Genomic DNA, 20,808 nt, shown 5'->3' on the forward strand with positions numbered 1-20,808 from the left:
TACAAAGTTAACAGAGCTACAGGCATTGCAACAACATACATTTTCTGAACAATAAGAAACATGCAACTCTAAAGTCTGATGTTATTGACTGACTGTTATCCTTAGTGATTTATGAGAAAATCAAAAAATAAAATGCAAAGGAGAGGATAAAAATATGAGGCAAAATCAGGGATAGTCTACAAAGTTCTGGGCAGTTGAGAAGTCCTGTATATGGTGTGGTATGGGTACTTGAATGCTTCATAAATGCTTTGTGAAGCAATGCTGACAGTTGATAAAATGTTGAATTTGTAGAGGAAGTCAGTGATTTGATTTGACAAAAGAACTTACAGCACTAATTTGTGGATTAAACACAGCATCTTAATTCTACTAAATGAATTTAATCATGCATTCAGGTCCTCCCTGAATCCTCCCACCAGCACACACATTCATTCACCCACTCATTCATAAAGAAGTCACCTAACATTTATTAGTAAACTGCCAGCTTATACAAAACACACATTCATGTGTACACAGCCAATAAGGCAGCCCAGGCATTCTGTCACTCATAAAAACATGTTGCTTCCAACAATTATACATTCTGCATTATTAATTTATCACTGCACTGAATCAACAGCAGATGTACAACTACTTGAATAAAATGTATCAGTGCTGTATGTATTCACGCTGAGAAGTAACAGTTAAAAATAATTACTTTCAAATTTGCATTACTGTTGACATTTCATTTAACCCAAAGCAAATTCAAACATTTAGCTGCTTTATGTCTGTTATGAAATATTAGTGACAGTATCTGTTTGCAAGCAATACTAATAATATTCAGTTATTTACTATCTGTTATGACACTGCCTGTCAGAAATCAAAAATGTAACAAAGCAATCTAGATTTCACATGTAAGATTTGTTTAACGGAAACCAGATAAAGCACTTAAAATGACAAGTGTTTTAAGAAGTCGTGTCAAATGAAATCACTGCAATGTGTTCATTTTTTTCTCCACTATGCTCACAAAGTGCTCAGTTATTTCTTTATCATAATTTGCTTCTATTTAATGACAGTTTTACTGTATTAGTGTGACTCATTATTTTTGCAGCAGTAAGCTAAGCAGAAACCAAGAAATACTAGTTAATTCCTGGCAAATATTCCTCCAAGTATTTTGCTGTTAATGTATACCAGTGAAGTTGGCAGTGTGATTGGTGTATTATTTTTGTTTGCAGAATGTGGGGCAACATAGCATTGCTTAAGTGTTAGTTTTGTTCTGTATTACAAATTCATATGTATGAACTTATGAGGTTAAAAACTTGAAGTCAGTACTGTTCAACACTTTAAACTTTAAGGCAAATAACGCTACTCTGTGAGACTGAGGAATATTTGTAAACATGGGGAGAAAGTAAGAACTTAATATAACAGCAGATGTACAGACTGATCACTGTTGCAATATTACTGATAGATAGGATGTCCTGCCAGCATACCAAAGCCTTGGCACATTCTGTTTGCACCATACATGTGATGTATGACCTCATTGTAAAGAAGGCAAGAGGTACATAAGGAGCATATGGGCACAAATTACCTCAGGACTTTCTTGTTCCAGAACAAAGAACTGTCAAACGTCCAAAAGGAGAGGAAGAAAAAATAAGGACAGGAAAAGAAGGAAGATTGTAATACTACAACAATGATCAGTTGGACATCTATGGTTATGGTAAGTTCTTACACAGACCAGGAAATAAAAAAAGCAACAAACTACCAGAAAAAAACTCCAAGACCGTCGGCAGAGACAATAGTTCAAATAAATTGATGTAACACCCTTGGTTTCCAGAACAAATACAAGGAAACAAATGCCCAAAAATGGAGAGGCTTTGTTGCAAAACGTAAAAAGTTTTATTCCAAAGTAACGAAACAAAGCTGAAAGCATCCAAACGTTTGAGAAGACAAGCGCTTTCACCTGGGTCATTCCAGGCTTTATCAAGTCATAAACAAGTAAGCATCATATTGTCAGCTGTTTAAATAGCCCTCATAAATCAGTCACGTGCTAAGTTAAACAAAAGTTAATTGCATACACCTTCCAAAGCTAAATTGTAAAAAATAGATGGTCTGGTGCAAATTACACTTACTTTTACATTAAATAGTGTAAAACAAACTGTTCTTTCATACAAAGTATGAACATTTCGAATAAAAACCTTAGTAATGATAAGATTTAAAAACTGATAAAAAGGCACATTCAAAGTGCCTACTTCATAATATCAGTGCATGGAAACATGCCTAGATAAATGCAATTCACCAATAAAATTAATAAAAAAGTGAAAAATTTTTTAAGAATTGAATGTAGGACAGAATACAAATTAATGTGTAATAGTTTAAAGCCTAGCTCTCCTAAGTTTAAGTACTGAACTAATGCTAATTGTACCATTCAAACCTGGAGCTTTGCTTGCATCAAGCCTAAGCTGCCAGATCAACTCCCTGAATTCCAGAGTGGACTCCCAATCCCCTCCTCTGATGTTGGGGTTCACCTGTTCTAATACCATAAATGCAAGTTTGTAGTTAGGACATAGAAGCGAGTGTTTAAAGAATGCGTTACTTTCTTTCTTTTTTTCTATGTCATAATTGTGCTCGTATAGTCTTTTTCTGAGTTCCCGTTCCGTCTTGCCTATTATTAACAACTCACACATTTATTTGAAAGCTCGAAACATCCATATTAGATCTTCTGGTTACTTCACATGTGGAACTAAAGGGGTGGTTTACCTTGGTCTATGTACCACCTGTGGTAGTTTCTACATAGGCAAGACGGAACGGGAACTCAGAAAAAGACTATACGAGCACAATTATGACATAGAAAAAAAGAAAGAAAGTAACGCATTCTTTAAACACTCGCTTCTATGTCCTAACTACAAACTTGCATTTATGGTATTAGAACAGGTGAACCCCAACATCAGAGGAGGGGATTGGGATTGGGAGTCCACTCTGGAATTCAGGGAGTTGATCTGGCAGCTTAGGCTTGATGCAAGCAAAGCTCCAGGTTTGAATGGTACAATTAGCATTAGTTCAGTACTTAAACTTAGGAGAGCTAGGCTTTAAACTGTTACACATTAATTTGTATTCTGTCCTACATTCAATTCTTAAAAAATTTTTCACTTTTTTATTAATTTTATTGGTGAATTGCATTTATCTAGGCATGTTTCCATGCACTGATATTATGAAGTAGGCACTTTGAATGTGCCTTTTTATCAGTTTTTAAATCTTATCATTACTAAGGTTTTTATTCGAAATGTTCATACTTTGTATGAAAGAACAGTTTGTTTTACACTATTTAATGTAAAAGTAAGTGTGATTTGCACCAGACCATCTATTTTTTACAATTTAGCTTTGGAAGGTGTATGCAATTAACTTTTGTTTAACTTAGCACGTGACTGATTTATGAGGGCTATTTAAACAGCTGACAATATGATGCTTACTTGTTTATGACTTGATAAAGCCTGGAATGACCCAGGCGAAAGCGCTTGTCTTCTCAAACGTTTGGATGCTTTCAGCTTTGTTTTGTTACTTTGGAATAAAACTTTTTACGTTTTGCAACAAAGCCTCTCCATTTTTGGGCATTTGTTTCCTTGTATTTGTTCTGGAAACCAAGGGTGTTACATCAATTTATTTGAACTATTGTCTCTGCCGACGGTTTTGGAGTTTTTTTCTGTAAGTTCTTACACAACTGTATGTACTAAGTACTTCTTTGGATCACTGTTGCAATATTACCAAAACTTGGCAGATATGCAAAGCTGTCTGTGAAGAAAGGACAGAGGAAGACTGAGATGAGTTTTTGTCTGTTAATACCCTGAAGGATAGATCTAGCAAACCCTGTTCTAGTGTTAAGAGAATACATCAGTTTTGTAATATTTAGGGAAAGTGTGACTAGAAGACCAAGTTGTTGCTTCAAGTATAAATCTAGAATGCATACATTTGAAGAACTAAAAGAAGCTGCAGCTCTGGTGCAATCTGCTTTAACTGAAGCCTGTGGTCATTTGCTATGGAAAAATAACAAAAGGAAATGGTTTATGAAATCCAGTTAGAGATAGTTTTCTTGGAAACAGGAGTACCCATGCTCTTATTCTGAAAAGATACAAAAAGCTGATCAGATTTTATGACTGTTATGGTTTATCTAAATAAAGTTTGAGCTCTCTATGAACAGCCAAGAAGTGTAGGATACTCTTTTTCTTACACTGAGAAGAAGGAAAAAAGGTAGGCCAGTTGGTGGTCTGATTCAAAGAGATCTCACTGACAATCTTAGGCATAAAGAAATGGTTGGTTCTAAGAGTAACTCTACCCTTATAGAAAATTAGAAAGGGTGAAATGGCCATCAATGCTTGCAGCTCTGACACCCTTTTAGCAAAAGTCAAAGTAACACAGTTTTCCAAATACAGACTTTGACAAAGTCTTCTGTACAACCTTAAACCACATCTTCATTAAACTGATGCCTGAACCGGATTAAAATTCTGTCACCCAAAGAGTCATATTCAAGGTTTGTGTAGAAAGTCTTTCTGTTCTGTGGGCAAGTCCATCCTGTGAGGTAACTTGTAATGATTGCCCCAGACTGAGTGGAAGAGAAGGGGGAACCAGTGCTTTCTGGACCAAAAGAGAGTCACCAGCTAGATTTATGTTTTGTACTTCTTGACTTTGAGAAGGATTTTGGAAATCAGAGGAAGTGGATGACATGCCTAAAGGAACTTCCCCTTCCAAGAAAAGACATGGTGTCTGTTCTCCAAGCCTGAAGGCATGACACAGTGGAGAAGAGCAGCCAGAGCCATCTGATGTGTGCAGAGGCAAAAAAGACATGGGGAGTACTCAACTAATTTAGTGTGTCCAGAAAGACACACACATACTCAGCATCCACTCATGAAGGTCTGCTTTGGATCTGCTCAAAACATCTTCCATAGTGTTCTTTTCTGATATGATATATGCAGCTTTAAGGAAGTTGGTGTGTCCCAGGTGATCAAAGCTAGTCTGCAGGGTTTTCTGAATGCATTCAAATGTTTTCTCACCTGGGAGAGCTTTAAAGGTAAGGCAAAATTAGATAGCACTTAACAGAATCACAGGCTCTACCATGCATCTTAGCATGGATAAGCTTTCTTTCTGTTTAGCACGAGTCTCTGTGCGTGTGTGTGTGTGGCTGTCAGATTGGAACGTATGTTCCTATTCAGGGGTAAAAACTTCAATATTTGAAGATGTACATAGTTTTGTGTATTATTATTGAGTTAGTAGGTTTTAGGGGGTTATTGGGGGTATGTGTGTATTTTTATTTGAGGGTTTTCAATAAAACAAAAAGTTCTGCAAGATGAGACATAGGCTCAAATGGAGATGACAAGAAATAGTTGTATACAAGATTTACCTGCCAAACAGTGCATGCATGTGGCACAAAAGCTGGAACTAGATATTTAAAAAAAAGCTGTTATACATAATAAGTGGGAATAATAATCCCTCAAGAATATGATTCTTTCTATAATGTCTTTAAACGTTAATGGTCTCACAAATGCAGCCAAAAAAGAGTAGTGAATTTGTTTAAAAAAAATGTAGAGTGCAAATAGCTATGTTACAGTAGACATACTTGGAAAGAACTGAACATGTGAATTTGATAAAGAAAGTTTTTCAGGATGATTATTCAGCCAACTACCTGGGGCAAAGGAAGAGAGGAGTACTTATATTAATTGCAAGAGGAGCTCCAATAGTAATAGAACAGGAAAAAAATAACAATGGCAGATCTGTAGCACTAAGTGGCTACTGGCAAGGGAGGAGGATTACACTGGCATGTATTAATATTCCACCTAAAACTGCTATAACAGAGCTTAAGAAACTTCTGGGAGAAATAATCAGCTTTCAACTTCCAGGTGGGGACTGGAATTTGATTTGCAACTGTGAAGATATATTTGGGGTGTCCAGAAAGGGAAATACAACAAAGGAGGGTAGAGTTTTAAAACTTTATGAAAATATTTGGGATAGAAGATGTGTATACAGTACTAGGAAATCTGAGTGAATTTACATATTACCCCCACAAGGTACAAAAACTGGGCTAAGCTAGACAGAATTTACATTTCACAGGAGTATGTGAATTTAATTGAAGGTCTTGATATGCACCCAATAACTGTGTCAGATCATGCACCAATAATAATTAAAATAAAAAAATGAGACACTGGCACTTTCCCACCTATCTGTTGAAAAGAGAAGAATTTAAGGAGTAGTTAGTGGAAATTATTCAGGAGCTATCAGAGAAGATAGAAACTTCTTCTGACAATATAGATAGGGAGTGGGATAAAATTAAAATGGGATTTAAAAATAGGGTGGAAATGAAAGAAACAGAGATATGGTTAAGAAGTAACAAGAATTACTTAGAGGGCCTGACAAATACTACAGTATTGCAAAATAGGGGGAATCTCAATGAACAAGAAGAGAAGCAACTACAGAATGCTGAACAGAAAATAAGGGACCTTGATAATATGCATGAGTTTAGAAAGACTGCTGTTAAGCAACTGTTTTTGATGATAACTACAGCACAAAAACTTTTTAGCACAATGACTCAGACAACAGAAAGTAGAAAGGGCTGTCACCAAGCTTAGGGAGCCTATTACAAGGAAGATAACTAGTATTAGAAATATTTTGGAAATTCTATTAAAGTCTGTACAAATCAGAGAAATCTGGAAATCAAGAAAAGGTACAAATGGAGAAGTTTATGAAAGAGATATGCCAAGGCTAGAGGGAGAGGAGGCTCAATCACTAGCAGTTAGGATAGAAGGAGATGAGAGAAAAATTTGGATGTATAACCAAGCTACAGGAAAGTCCCTAGGAATAAATGGTATTCCTGTGGAATTTGGCAGCTAGGAGGGAAAAAAAAATGATAAAAAATCTGGAAGGTTTTGTTTAACAGTATTTTAAGAGGTTAAGTACCAACATCCTGGAAGAAAGCAGTAGTAGGTGTAATAAAGAGGGTAAAGATCTATCAGATCCAGCTTCATACAGGCCTATTTCAATACTAAATCATAACTACAAAGTGTTATGTCTATAATGGCTAAAAGAATGGCAAAAGTGATAGATATGGACCAATGTGGTTTTGTGGAGGGGAGGCAAACATTTGACAACATAAACAGAACAGTGATGATCCAGAGGGAAGCAGAATGTAAGAAAATAGCACTGTTGCTTGTGGGTCTTGATGCAGAGAAAGCATTTGGCAGAGTAAGCTGGTATTTTATGAACACAGGAATGGAAGCATTTGCATTCCCTGATAAAATAGTATGGGTGATATATGAAGGATAGGAGGCGAAAATTTAAGTGGGTGGGGTCTTCTCTGATAATCTCTGCTTGAGCTGAGGAACCAGGCAGGGGGTGTCCTCTCTCTCCTTTGTTATTTGCATTATATTTAGAAGCAATGGCAAAGAAAATAAGGGACTCAGAAATTCACGTATTTTCCTCACTTTGCTAGCATGTACAAAACTTTTAACAACAAATAAAAGACAAGAGGAAGGGTCCCCATCAGGGATACTGTATCTGGCCAAGAACTAAGGAAGTGCCATAACTCATATGTCTGACAAACTGAAATGGAATAGATAATTCAGTACTCAGGCAGGCGGCAAGAAAGTTCTAAGGTAAGTTGTGCCCATACATCCCTTATACCTCTTGCCTCTTTGGGATGCGGTCATACATCAGACATATGACATGAGTGGAAAGGGCCCAGGTTTTAATATGCTGGCTGAACATACAGTTAAACCTAGCAGGATATCCCATCTGTTAGTAATCTGCAACGGTCAGCCAAAGAATGACATAATAGTATTAAGGGTTACAAAGAAAATTTACATTTATTTAGCCACATCGGTGATACAGTTCCTTGTGTGGGTCTCATTTTTCCATGTCTTGCAAATACAACTATTAGAATGGTGTTTTACAAATACAAACAGCACATTTTCCCAGTGTTGCATTTTAAAAATGTTCTTCATCCTGTAAATACATGGTTAATCTTCACTAGTTGTACTTTTCTAGTGAATCACATACAGATGTCATTCAGCTTGCATCTTTATTGCAATCCAATCCAATGGCAAACAAACATTTGGTACTTACAAATGCTTGTTATCCACTAAGCATGAAAAGACACTAATTTACCTTTAGATTTTAAAATCAGACCATTGCCCTTACTGTAAAGCACTCAAATGTTCTTCTCTTTCTATTTTTAAAATACGAACATAACATATACTTCAAGCACTGACATACATAAATGTGTGTGTGTGTGTGTGTGTGTGTGTGTGTGTGTGTGCAGGTGTAAAACATAATTATTTAGTTACATTAAGTATTCTTGGGTACATTCAACTTAACAAATACAGAACTCTAACCAGGCCTGGCACAAAAAAAAAAAAAAAAGATGAACTTTGAGCTTTACTGTACTGTTCCACACAGTGGATACTATTTTACTACGGCTCTGTAGGATGCTACTCTGAAGCATTTCAACAAAAAATAGTTTCAGTTTAATTTGTGTACTGCTAGGAACTGAATATGGGGATTCAGTAACTCCAGAAATATGGCTATTAACAGCAAAAGGACAGCCATAAACTGTTCAACAGTCTAAAATGTTTGCCACTGACCTTTAAATATGGTGCAAGCCTAGCTCACTGGGATATGTAGATGAGACCTGCGTGGACAAGATGACAAAGGGCACACTTCAGGAATAAGCACCTTCAAATGATCTGCATGGTCAGCAAGCTATTAGGCCCTGCCTTAGTCTGCACTTGTTTACATTATTTGCCCAATAGTCTACAACAGCAATTGTGTTGGATTTGGGGAAGGGGATTAACCAGACCGGGTTACCCACACTGATGCTGGCATAGTATCTATCCAAGTTATATTCTGGGTTGAATGTTTTGGCAATTTACATGGTCATCAAATTATCAGGACATCCCTTAGTTTGCATTTGTTTTGACTCTTCATTTGCCCGGGAGCACTACATTTACTGGCAAACAGCCAAGTTCAGATGGGTGAGTGCACTAAACAAGTGTGCCAGCAGCTGTTCATCAGTAGCTACTCATGGGAAGAACACAAGTTACAGAGGCAAGATCCACTGGCCCAATGAAATGGCAATCAGAAAGAACAGATTTAAAGATTTAGCTAATAACCTAGAACAGAAGTGCAATGGGACCCCTCTCCCCAGTAGAAGAGCTACATGCAAGATTAAAATGGTAGAGTGTTGGGAAAGTCATGCTTCAAGAGGTTCTGCTGCTAACAGCAGACGTAACAGCTAAGACGTAATCATATATGGGTGGGCTAGGAATGCCACTACACTGCAAAATTATAGAGAATAATATTTCTGGGTTGGAAGTCATGCTAGATAATGAAAAATAACAAGAAATAGCAGTACATCTTCATTACTTGGAACATAAAACCCTTGTTAGACAATATCCCCAACATACTTCTAATCAACATGAATTCTTAAACGTTCTTAAAATAGAAAATCTGAAATTCTAGTGACAAAAAAAAAAAACTTCAAGGAATCAAGCACATTCCAACCATACCTAGCTAGAAAGTTTATAAGAAAGCTACATAAACAAGTTAAACAAGCTACTTATCAACAGGAAAAACTATGTCTGTTAACCATACATGCACCAAGAACTGATGACGTGGGTTTACCAGCACTAGCGCATTTGTAACTTAGGTTCTGATGTCTGTTTCTTTTGGGTCTATTAGCCAGTAGCAGCCCAGAACCCTGCATTCATTTTCTAAGTATACATCAGGAGTATACTAAGGCTCACATTGTGTTCTTACACACCACAAGTATGCACTGAAATTCTTGACACACTTGAGTGAACTTCTACAATCATCATACATGGATCACCAAAAAATTACATGAATTACTGAGATGAAGAGAAAATACATAAAATATAATGTTACATCTACTCAAAATTTAAATTAAAAAGTCCCTACCAATACCTAAACATCATATTTCAATAATGTATAGTAATCCATAGTGAAAATATTTACTAGCAGTGAATTTGAAAAACGTTTATTTTCCATGCAGTATTCAGACTGTTAAAAATACAATGTAACAGCCTTATACAGTGAAGCTTAAGTCTTTGAAAACAAGTACTAGCTAGGATATTATTTTAATTAGATGTCCTGGACAACAGCATTTTATTATTTTTTTTAATGTAGCACTTCGCTTATCATTTAACGGTAAGTACCATATCTTAATGGAGAATCAGGTTTTCTTTTCTCTTCTTGCTTTTCTTGGTTATGGGTGACAGACTTCAAATAACACCCACACAGGCCTAAAAATACATGCGCTTTTATAAATGTCAGAAATGGCATCCAGCAGTTTAAGCAAGCCTCTGCCTGTCTAAGTGTATTTCACTCTCTTTCCCTCTTTTCCTTTCGTTTATGTATTACTGACAAACAAACACATTTTGTCTGATTTCCATACAGACTTAATTAAGTGTATATAATGCAGAACCAAATGAAACATAAAATTATCAGTATTTATTTCCATTGCCATGTTTATGTGAATATGGATTCTGTGGATAATGACAGAAATGGCATTTAACTATTGTAATCTGTTTTAGTATTATATAGACTTTACAAAGCATTACTTTATCCATTTATTCTCTTGAACAAACAAAATGAAGCACAGATAATCAAAAAATAATGTTCTTGAGAGTAAAAGTCAAACCATGTTTGTGATTCATTATCCACTCTGGTTCTAAGCAAGATAGTACAATATAGTTCTAGTTAAAAGGTAGATTGGTTTGCATTTGTTGTGATTTCATTTGGATCCAGGAAGATTGCTTTCATTTTCAGACAATGCATACATGCAAAAACACACTTCAACAAAACTATTTTTTGCTGATTCTATAAAGTAGGGCCTAATTAATTTCAAAAATTCTTTGAGACAAAATTTTTAAGTAGACAAATGCAGTTCTTTCAGACAAAATGGTTACAGCAGACAGAAGCTGTCTAAAGTGATTATTCATCTTTTCAGCAGCAAATTAAAGTATCACTATGAGAAAATTCAGAAAAAACACTTAAGATTCAGACTACTAAAATGTATGCTTATACTTACAAACTGATCAACATAGTTATCAGTGGATTCCTTACCTTCAAGCCATAAACTGACACCGGAGAATCCAAATTCTTCACTTCAACTGTACATGTACAAAGACCACGACATGAACCCAAAACATTACAAATGAGAGAAATGTCCACAACACATCTGTACCAGCTGCAAAAAGCAGCCAAATGGCAAATCTGCATCCTGTGATGCCAATTCCCCAAACTCCACACCCCAAAAAAAACACCGATTGAATAAAACAGTCTAATGGCTGGCACACCATTCTTTCTTTCTTTCTACAGCCAGTTACTGCTCAAGTAAGCAAGTCCAAGCTGGCACTTGTAATGTTCACTTACTTACATCATGTGGTTAGTAGTGGCTGTACAATGATTGGAAAGATGACTGTACAAGCTACCATCTCTGCCTTCAACATAAGTTAAGGTACAGAAGGAGTCCAAAATAGTGATGCCTATCCAGGCATGCTCCTATCTACCACCTAAGCATCCGACACTGTAACCTCAAGTCTCTTTAAATGACTGCTCTCATATTTCAGTTCACGTGTAAGGACTACATGGCTTCTTTCTTCTTGGATCTGCATCCCCACAACTCTGATCACCGATGAGAAGATGACAGTGACACAGTTTAACCTAATATACTTACCCACGTTGTGTCATCTAAATTCCTGTACAACATGTTACATTTCTGTACTTAACACAAAACAGAAAAAACACCTTGAGAAACACCATCTTTTTATGCTAGATACTTCATCTCACGCTCTGTTTAGGAAATAAATATGTGAAACGCCAAGTTACAAGGAAACTACAGTAAAAGTGACTGTATCTGAACAATACTGCTACATGTAAACCACTGGGCTCTTACATTTTAAACACTGATATACAGGTTTTACATCATCTTGCCAGATGATCTTAAGAACTCAGCCGATGAAAGACAAATGTAACTGTAAGAATGGTAAAAGTTCTCTTTGACCTCCCCCCACCATGTAAATATGTTAAGACAGCAATTTTCAGTGTGTATGTGGTTGTCTTAATAAGGCTTCAGGCAACAAAGCAGCTTTATTTATTTATTCATTCATTCATTTACTTATTTTTATATTTCTTGAGAGCTGAACCATCAGCTGCTAGCTAATGCCTCTCCTCAGTTTCTAGACTTGCCTGGCCTGACTCCTCAGACTACAGACCCAGCAGAGATCACTCATAATTAGGCATTTTTTTTAAGCAGGCTTGGAAGAGACTTCGATCAGGGCATCCAGGTACAGTGTCACTCACTCTATCACAGGCTTTTGCTGTACGCTCTTAAATTCTGACAGACTGACTTACATCCTTCGATGGATGTGCAACTCACCACAGGGGAGGCTGCCATTCCCACCTTTGCAGTTGAATGCTCTTCACTGCCTGCCAATCAAACATGTGGTAACCACCTCTTATCACAGCTTTAGTTCCACCACCAGACTGTGTGAATAGAGAACATGACGGCACACCGACTACATCCTAAACCTGAAAAAAAGTGAACGGACATTGTCTCATCATTCCTCTTTCCCTTTCATTGGATCCCTCTATACCCAGGACACTACTTGAACACCAATTGTATGGGTCTCAGTCCCAACTTCCTCACTCTGCCCCACTGAACTAATAGTCGACAGCAGGACAGCTCAGGTAAAGTGTAATCTACACAAAAGGAAACTTGCTCCAGAGGATGCAGACGTCTTATTATTACCTTGTAGGATAGGCAGTAGTAAAACATAACTGATTACAGTTATCACTGGCACTGCTCTGGACTTAGTGGCAAACTAGAAGCATATGAGTTCTCCTGAAGCATGCTGGCACATTAGGTTATGCTTGTTAGCAATTCAATATTCCAAGTTAATTAGCTTTGAGTAACTACTGGTACCATATAGAGCTGTCTGTTAATACCACACATGACTGAACATGGGATTTTGACAGGAGTGCATCACACATGATAAAGTACCATTTTGTTTACATAACTGTAACACAAAGTAGTATACAACAATATGCTCTTCTGTGAGGTGGAGCCTGACTTCTCTCAAAACCTAAATTTTAGGGCAGACTACAAAGTAATATCTGCATTCCAGTGCTTCTTAGCACTCAGGTTTTATATTACTGTTAGTGATGGGTAACACATACTGAACAACCTTTCGGTGGTGCCCCGGAGAAAACTGTTAGGTTGTTTGTTTTGATTCACTTTTGAAGGCTACAAGGATCAAACAAATTAGAAGGATAAAGACTATTTTGCAACATATACAAAGTGCTATAATTATAATAGTTCAAGATGTTCCTTTCTTAGCAGCTTTATTAAATCACATTTGAAACAATGATACAAGTACACATACATTAATAGAAAAGAAACCACAGTTGTGTCATTATTCTCTTGTATTTATACATAATGTTTCCTTTAAAAATGATTCGCTCAAACATTACATAAATTGCTCAATTCCTGCTTTCACTTAAACCCCACTCCTCCTGAACATTGTTCGGCATATACTGTTCCTAGAAATTCTATTTATGTCTATGTAATTTGCTTCTTTCCTTTACAAAAGATTTTACCCCCAATTCTTTTGTCTCCTTTACACTATTCAGTAATTCAACTCCAGCTGGTTTAGTTTTTGATTTCCAAATACTAGTGAATGTTTTCTAACAGCTAATAGCATGAAACTTATTAAGGTCTTAATGTCTAGGCAATTCAGATCCTATCTCCCAGCGCAAAAATTAATTTCCTCTGTTATAATCATACACTTCTCAACATTTCTAATAAACTACTCTATATGAATTTTTTTAAATTCATATAGCCAACTCATTGCTCTCCCAAAACACGATTCCAATTACCTCTCTCTTTCATATCATACCTCCTCTATTTATTGTTTACCGGCAGAAAAACTTTCTGAAGTCTGTTTAGATATAAAAATATCAACGAAAACACCTACAAGCAAAAGCACCCTAAACCTTCTGCATACTTGGGAACCATACAGATGCCCTCCAATTGTAATAACGTAAACTGCCTTTTCAGTCTCTCTTCCCAATCTTTAATAACTTCCTCTAATTACTTTGTATAGTTAACATGCAATATTTTATATATACACTATTAATTATATCCCTTTTTAACAGCAACTTCTGTTATAGACTCAACCAGACCAGAGCTGTTTTTTCACGTATTACTCCCCTCTCTCTTATTCTCTTTGCCCATTCTCTCCTATCAGTCCCTACAAGAGAATGTAGACCAAACTTCTGCTTGGCTTCATCACACTTGATTACCTTTCTCTGTGTAATAATTTGCTTCCAAAACCTTGTTTTTTTTTTTTTGTTTTTTTTTTGCGAGTTTGCTCCAAAATATTCCAGTCTGCTCATCTGTTTCTGTAACAATACTTGTGAGTCAAGCCTAATGGCAAAAATCTCCTCTATCTAGATCTGTGTTGACTTAGTTTTTCGAGTACTTTGTTCTACTATATGAATATTTAGAATACAGCACTGATCCCAGTGGACCAAGTTTAGCCTCAGCCCAGAACACACATCAAGTGGAAAACTAAAAATAATCAATACGATAAAAGAGCACAATAAAAACAAAGGAACAGATCCCTTTATATTTATATATATTTAAATACATACATACACATATTATATATTTTATGTGTAGAATATAATGCTCTATATAGTTATCACTTGCTTATGCAGCTGCATTCTAAATCCTACTGTCTCTTACTTGTTGAACCCCCCCTGCGTTTCACCATCATCCCTTTCCACTTTGATTTATAACTCTCTGCTTGTGCTATACATATCAGCCTTGATTACATAGCTCTGAAGTGTCTTTTCAAATCAGGTAATCCTAAATTACTGTATACTATTAGGAGAATCAGCTTATCCCACTTAACTGTTGACCTCTGCCCCTCCCAAACAAATTCACCTCTTTATTAATTGCCATCCACAACTTCTCAGGCTGGGAAAGTATGCCTGATCTGTATATAAATCTAAGCAGAATTAAAAAAATCACTGTTTGTAACTTACTAGCCATATCCATAGTCAAAAGCTTACAGTTTCTTAATGTTTGCATTATATTTTGCTTAATCTCTTTCCACGTGTACTTTACTGCCAAAACAGAATCATTTTTCATCAATACACCTAAATATCTCATCATATCCTCATAAATATAGGCATTATTGAATCAATTTATGTGTGGGTAAATAGTTTACTGCTATAGCTTTGTTTTATCTTCATTAATTGTATATCCTGAAAACACTTAAAGCTGTCTCAAAGTGTTCCACAAATCCAAAAATAAGTCTCTTCTGAATTTTTCAAGTACAACATGATGCCATCTGCAAATAAAGCTAACTTTATTTGATTACTATATCATTTATATAATTAAATTTGTGAGTCCCACATTTTCTTTGTCAATGACTCCAATATAAAGCAAATAAAGGGGAGAGAAGACATCACTGCCTTGTTGCTCTGGTCAAACACAGCTTGCCAGAGTGGAGCGTACTTGCTTCCAACCCTTCTTATATCCTAATTAACTCTATTACTTTAGTAGGGATGCTAATGCTACCATTGTCCTCAATGCTTTTGCCAGTTAGTGAACCCTAACCTGGTATGCTCCTCTGTCCCATGTTTGAGTGCCTCCACCTTTTTATGCTATGAATGGGTAGACTTCATCTTGTCAATCCACATATTGTCCTACTATGCACGCTACAATCCTGGCATGTATCCTGGCATCGGTTTCTGTTTCAATGTCTGACACAGTCAATATGCCTATCTGTTGTTGCTTTAATCACATGTACCTTTACATCTTTCACCTGAAGTATATGCATACTTCTCCCGACATTTGCCCATGATATCTGCATACAGCCAGCCTTTGTGGGGGACTAAGGGGCACAAATAAAGAGATACAGAAGTTTATTTTTTTTAGATATTTTATACACTGACAGTTTCTTTATCAGCATACATTTTCTTTGGTATGTTTTCTGCAACTCAAGTGGATATCTTTATTTAGTGACTTTGTTCCTTACTGATTTGCATTTTACATAATTATTTTAGGAGTACAGGGGAAATAACTGGGGAACAAACGTGCTCATACAAATACTCTGGATGGCCATCGCTACTTGTATAACTGTGGCTTATATATATATATATATATATATATATATATATATATATATATATATATATATGGGTCTACTTCGTAACAATGAAAGACCAGAAGAACGAAACCCACAATACTGAGACGAAAACAACGAAACCCCAGAACACCGACAACCACATAACTTTACGACACACACATAACACACAAAAACACACACACACAACTGCACCACACTACCAAACTCAACACCCTACACTAGTGATAGGCAAGGGGGCAAGCCCCCCTGCACCCCCACACCCCCCTACTTTAATATTCTAACTCTGAGATTGCACAGACACACAAGGCAAACTCACAACCACACAGTACAGTCCCTCACACACCACAGTCACAACACACACTTACACACAGCAATTCCCCTCACAAATACACTCACACATACACACTTACCTACAGCAGAACACCAAAAGCACTAATTCAAACTCCCGTAACATTGGGATTCTGAATTTTGTGCTTTTCAGTGTTCTTGGGTACCTTTGTTTTCGACTCACTGTTCTGGGTTTTGTTCTTCTGGTCTTTCATTCTAATGAAGGAGACTTATATATATATATATGTGTGTGTGTGTCGTAAAGTTACGTGGTTGTCGGTGTTCTGGGGTTTCGTTGTTTTCGTCTCAGTATTGTGGGTTTCGTTCTTCTGGTCTTTCATTGTTACGAAGTAGACTCATATATATATATATATATATATATATATATATATATATATATAAGCCACAGTTATACAAGTAGTATATATAAGTCTCCTTCATTAGAACGAAAGACCAGAAGAACAAAACCCAGAACAGTGAGTCGAAAACAACATACCATATATATATATATATATATATATATATATATATATATATATACACTGCTGTGTGTGTCCTTGAAATGGGTATGCACTCTTACCACAGTCCCTAACCCTGAAACAGGCTGGACCATTTATGTTGCTGAAGTAGTGCTAGCTCAGTACATTTGGGAGCATACTTTGGGCTGCCTGGGACTTGTCTAGCACCACGATCAGCTTAGGCCTTGCATAGGATGAATGCAAGTTGCCCTTTTGGAATTTCGGCATTTTGTTGTCACAACATGCTTGCTGGAGTGTTGTGGTTCGTTCCAAAATACTGACACCTTTACTGGAGCATTTCCCTCACACTCAGTTGCAGATACCTTCTCTCTTTCACACACTTCAAATTGCCACTGGCAACCATATTTTTCTCTCATCACTAACACTGCAATCAATGCAAACAATAATCTACAATAAACTTACACTTATAACAAGCACAAAATATTCAAAACTTATGGGGCTGGAGGTGAGAAGAGAGTGCAAATGTAAAAACTGTTACAAGGTACAGTGTACATATAAGGGTACCACTAGAAAGCCAGTAATGCATGAAAAATGTACTTTTCTAAATACATCATGTTAAATTATAAGGTCTATAACTCTGACAAACTTAAGAGTTGAGCTAAAATGTTAACCATACTATGGATTTACCACTACCCTGAAGTAGAACACTGAATTTATGAAGTACAGATCTAAATTAAATTTTATTAACAGTTGGATAAAAGATAAACTAAAATGACTATACAGAAAATGTTACAATATTTTAACTATATGAAATATGACTGCAACGGTATACAACAATCAGTTAGCTACAATGAACATCATACCTTCTTTTAAACAATGACCTCAGATTTTTTTTTCAAAATGAGTTTGTGCTACTTGGATCCCTAATGGGAGTTTCAAAACTGATTGCAAGATGGCATTTACAAGTGAAATAGTTTAATGATATACAAGACTCTGACAGAAATAAAGTGTCTCTGAAATGACTATCTTGAACGTTTCCTAACAAAATCCAGCATTCCATACTGCTGAAAAGTTATATCCTTGCAAAAAAATCTGTTAAAATGAGACCCATTAAACCAGCACTGGCAAAAAACACACATAAATACACTAAAACATACTCGGAGGCTCTAAATAAAAATCTGCAAAAGCAACAGAGACTTCCAAAGCAGACATCCAAGCAACCTCCACCCCCCCCCCCCAACACAAACTATGAAACACATACTTCACAAAACCAGTGTGCCACGCAATCACAGCCCTTAAGGCAAAATAACATACCCAACATACTAGTAATAGGTGACTCTATAGTCAGGCACACTGACGTCCTACTCACTAGGCTGAATAAGGAGAAGGTTACTGTTAGCTGCCTGTCGGGTGCCAGGATCCGCCACATAACACAAACACTCAAGTCACTCCAGAACAAATACAAATATGACTCTGTCATTCTCCATGTTGGTGTGAATGATCTGAGCCGTACCTCCCTGGACTACATGAAAAGAGACATGGAAGACCTCTCTGATCACCCAGGCCGGTATGACCCTGATCCAGAGTAGCATCCTGCCCTCACCAAAAATGATACCATGATATAAAGAAAAAAAATATCAATTTCAACAACTGGCTAAGTTTCTGGTGTCATTCAAAGGGGATCCAGTGTCTGTCCACCTGGGATGACATGCTCGACAAGCCACGCTTTTTCGCTAGAGACGGCTTGCACCTGTCACCCTTATGCTTTCGAATACTGGCCAAGGCTCTTGTCACCCCCATAGTGCCTTTTTTAGGCAAGGCTCAAAAGACAAACCCACCGCTGTAAATAGCACAAATAACAAAAAAACTAAGGGTAATGCTACTCAGTGCCAGAAGTTTAAACCTCAAAATGCATGCACTCGAGGCACTCCTCAGTATGGAAAAAATTGATATATGTGCAGTAACAGAAACCTGGTTTAAAGCACCAGAGAGCACCCCAGCACTACCAGGCTACAACTCGTACCATACATTTCGGCCACAGAACCCGGACCGAAATAAAAAGGCGGGGGCATATCCATATTCATCAAGGATACCCACACCTCCAGGTTAGTGGCACAGCAAGATGCTTCAGAGATCATCCACGTACAACTAACAATGGGCAAAAACTTCAATTCAAATTGTAGCTTGCTACAGATCACCCACCATGTCCCAGGACCCCCATTCCGTGTTTCTGGAAACACTGGGAAACATAAAGGTCCTACCAAACACCCTAAAATTGGGTGACTTCAATTACCCAAACATTAACGGGGAGAACCACTCAAGCACTAACTCCTTTGCCCAAAATTTCCTAGAATTTATAAACTCAAACGCCCTGGATCAACTGGTCAACATTCCCACCAGAGGTGACAACATATTGGACCTGGTCATCACCAACATGGGCGACCAATGTTCCACAATGGAGGTCAATCCCTCACTGGTTATATCTGACCATAAACAAATCACTTTGGATATCCACATTCCGCCCCCACCCCCAGACAAGGAAACCACCGTGAAAAACTTTTCAAAAGCAAACGTCACATTACTTAAGACCGAGGTGGAAAGTTTCAAAGCCCCCATGCTAAAGGATAATGCTGTCCAAGCTGCAAAATCCTTTACTAATGCATTCTATGGGCATCTACAAGAATGCATAGATCATGCTATCCCAAGCAAAACCAAGACTCGTTCCTCCAAGAAAAGGAAACCAGTCTGGTGGACTCCTGCCATACACAAGCTATATAAGCATATACAATAGAAGGAGTAAACTAGTACAGAAAAGAGTAAAATCCCAAAAAGGGAAGACATCCCTGATCAGTATCAGCAAGAAACTACGATCCCTCATATAATCATCCAAGGCGAGCTTCAAAATAAAAACTGCCAAGGACTCCAAAGATAACCACAAAGCATTCTTTAGCTATGTCAAGAACTAAGTGGCAATGCTCAGATCTGCTCAGAGTTATTGCAAAATGGCACAAAATACACTGAACCGACCGATATCGCCAACATCCTGGCAGACAGGTACATTGCAAAATTCACCCCCCTCTCACCCCCAAAAGAGCCCATAACCATACCAGAAGAATGTAGAGCCCCTGAAATCACTCCGGTTAAAACAGCCCTCTTCAAAGCCAAAAACACAGCATCAATGGGACCAGATGGTGTTCCAGGCTGCGTCCTACATGAGCTCAAAGATGAAATAACCCCTCACCTAAACACACTGTTTAAACTCAGCTTCTCCACAGGCTACGTACCCATAGAGTGGTGCACAGCAACGGTTATTCTGCTCCACAAAGGTGGAGACACAACAGACCCTGGGAACTATCGCCCTATAAGCCTGACTAACTTGGTCTGCAAGGCTATGGAGTGCATTATCATGGAACTTATTAACAGAGACATTGGAAACCTCCAAACACTGGATGCTACCCAGTTTGGCTTTGTTAAGGGCAGATCATGCCTCCTAAACCTGGTGGACTTCTTTGAGACAGTTACCAAAGTTATAGACGAGGGAAAGGTCGCACACACAGCCTACCTAGACCTAGCAAAGGCCTCTGACACCATTCCCCATTCTGGTATTATAGACAAGCTCACCAGCCTGAACATAAACCTCTATGTCACAAGATGGGTTGCCAACTGGCTTATGGACAGAACCTACATGGTGAGAGTTGCGGGAGCTAGGTCCGACTCTAAACCGGTTATAAGTGACATTCCCCAGGGCTCAGTCCTAGGACCCCTCCTGTTCGGCATATACTTCTCAGAGGAACAGGCAAGTCCAGGACTAT

At 37.4% G+C, this 20,808-nt stretch overlaps 1 protein-coding gene across 2 annotated transcripts in view; it reads right to left on the bottom strand.

Annotated features, from left to right (window-relative positions):
• LOC122792307 (phosphatase and actin regulator 2-like) overlaps nt 1–20,808 on the bottom strand; it is a 1,188,181-nt gene that overhangs the window by 597,099 nt on the left and 570,274 nt on the right. The window lies entirely within an intron of this gene.

The sequence above is a fragment of the Protopterus annectens genome, chromosome 1.part2, assembly GCF_019279795.1.
Source record: "Protopterus annectens isolate FY-2018-M chromosome 1.part2, PAN1.0, whole genome shotgun sequence".
In the NCBI taxonomy this organism is placed as follows: domain Eukaryota; kingdom Metazoa; phylum Chordata; order Ceratodontiformes; family Protopteridae; genus Protopterus; species Protopterus annectens.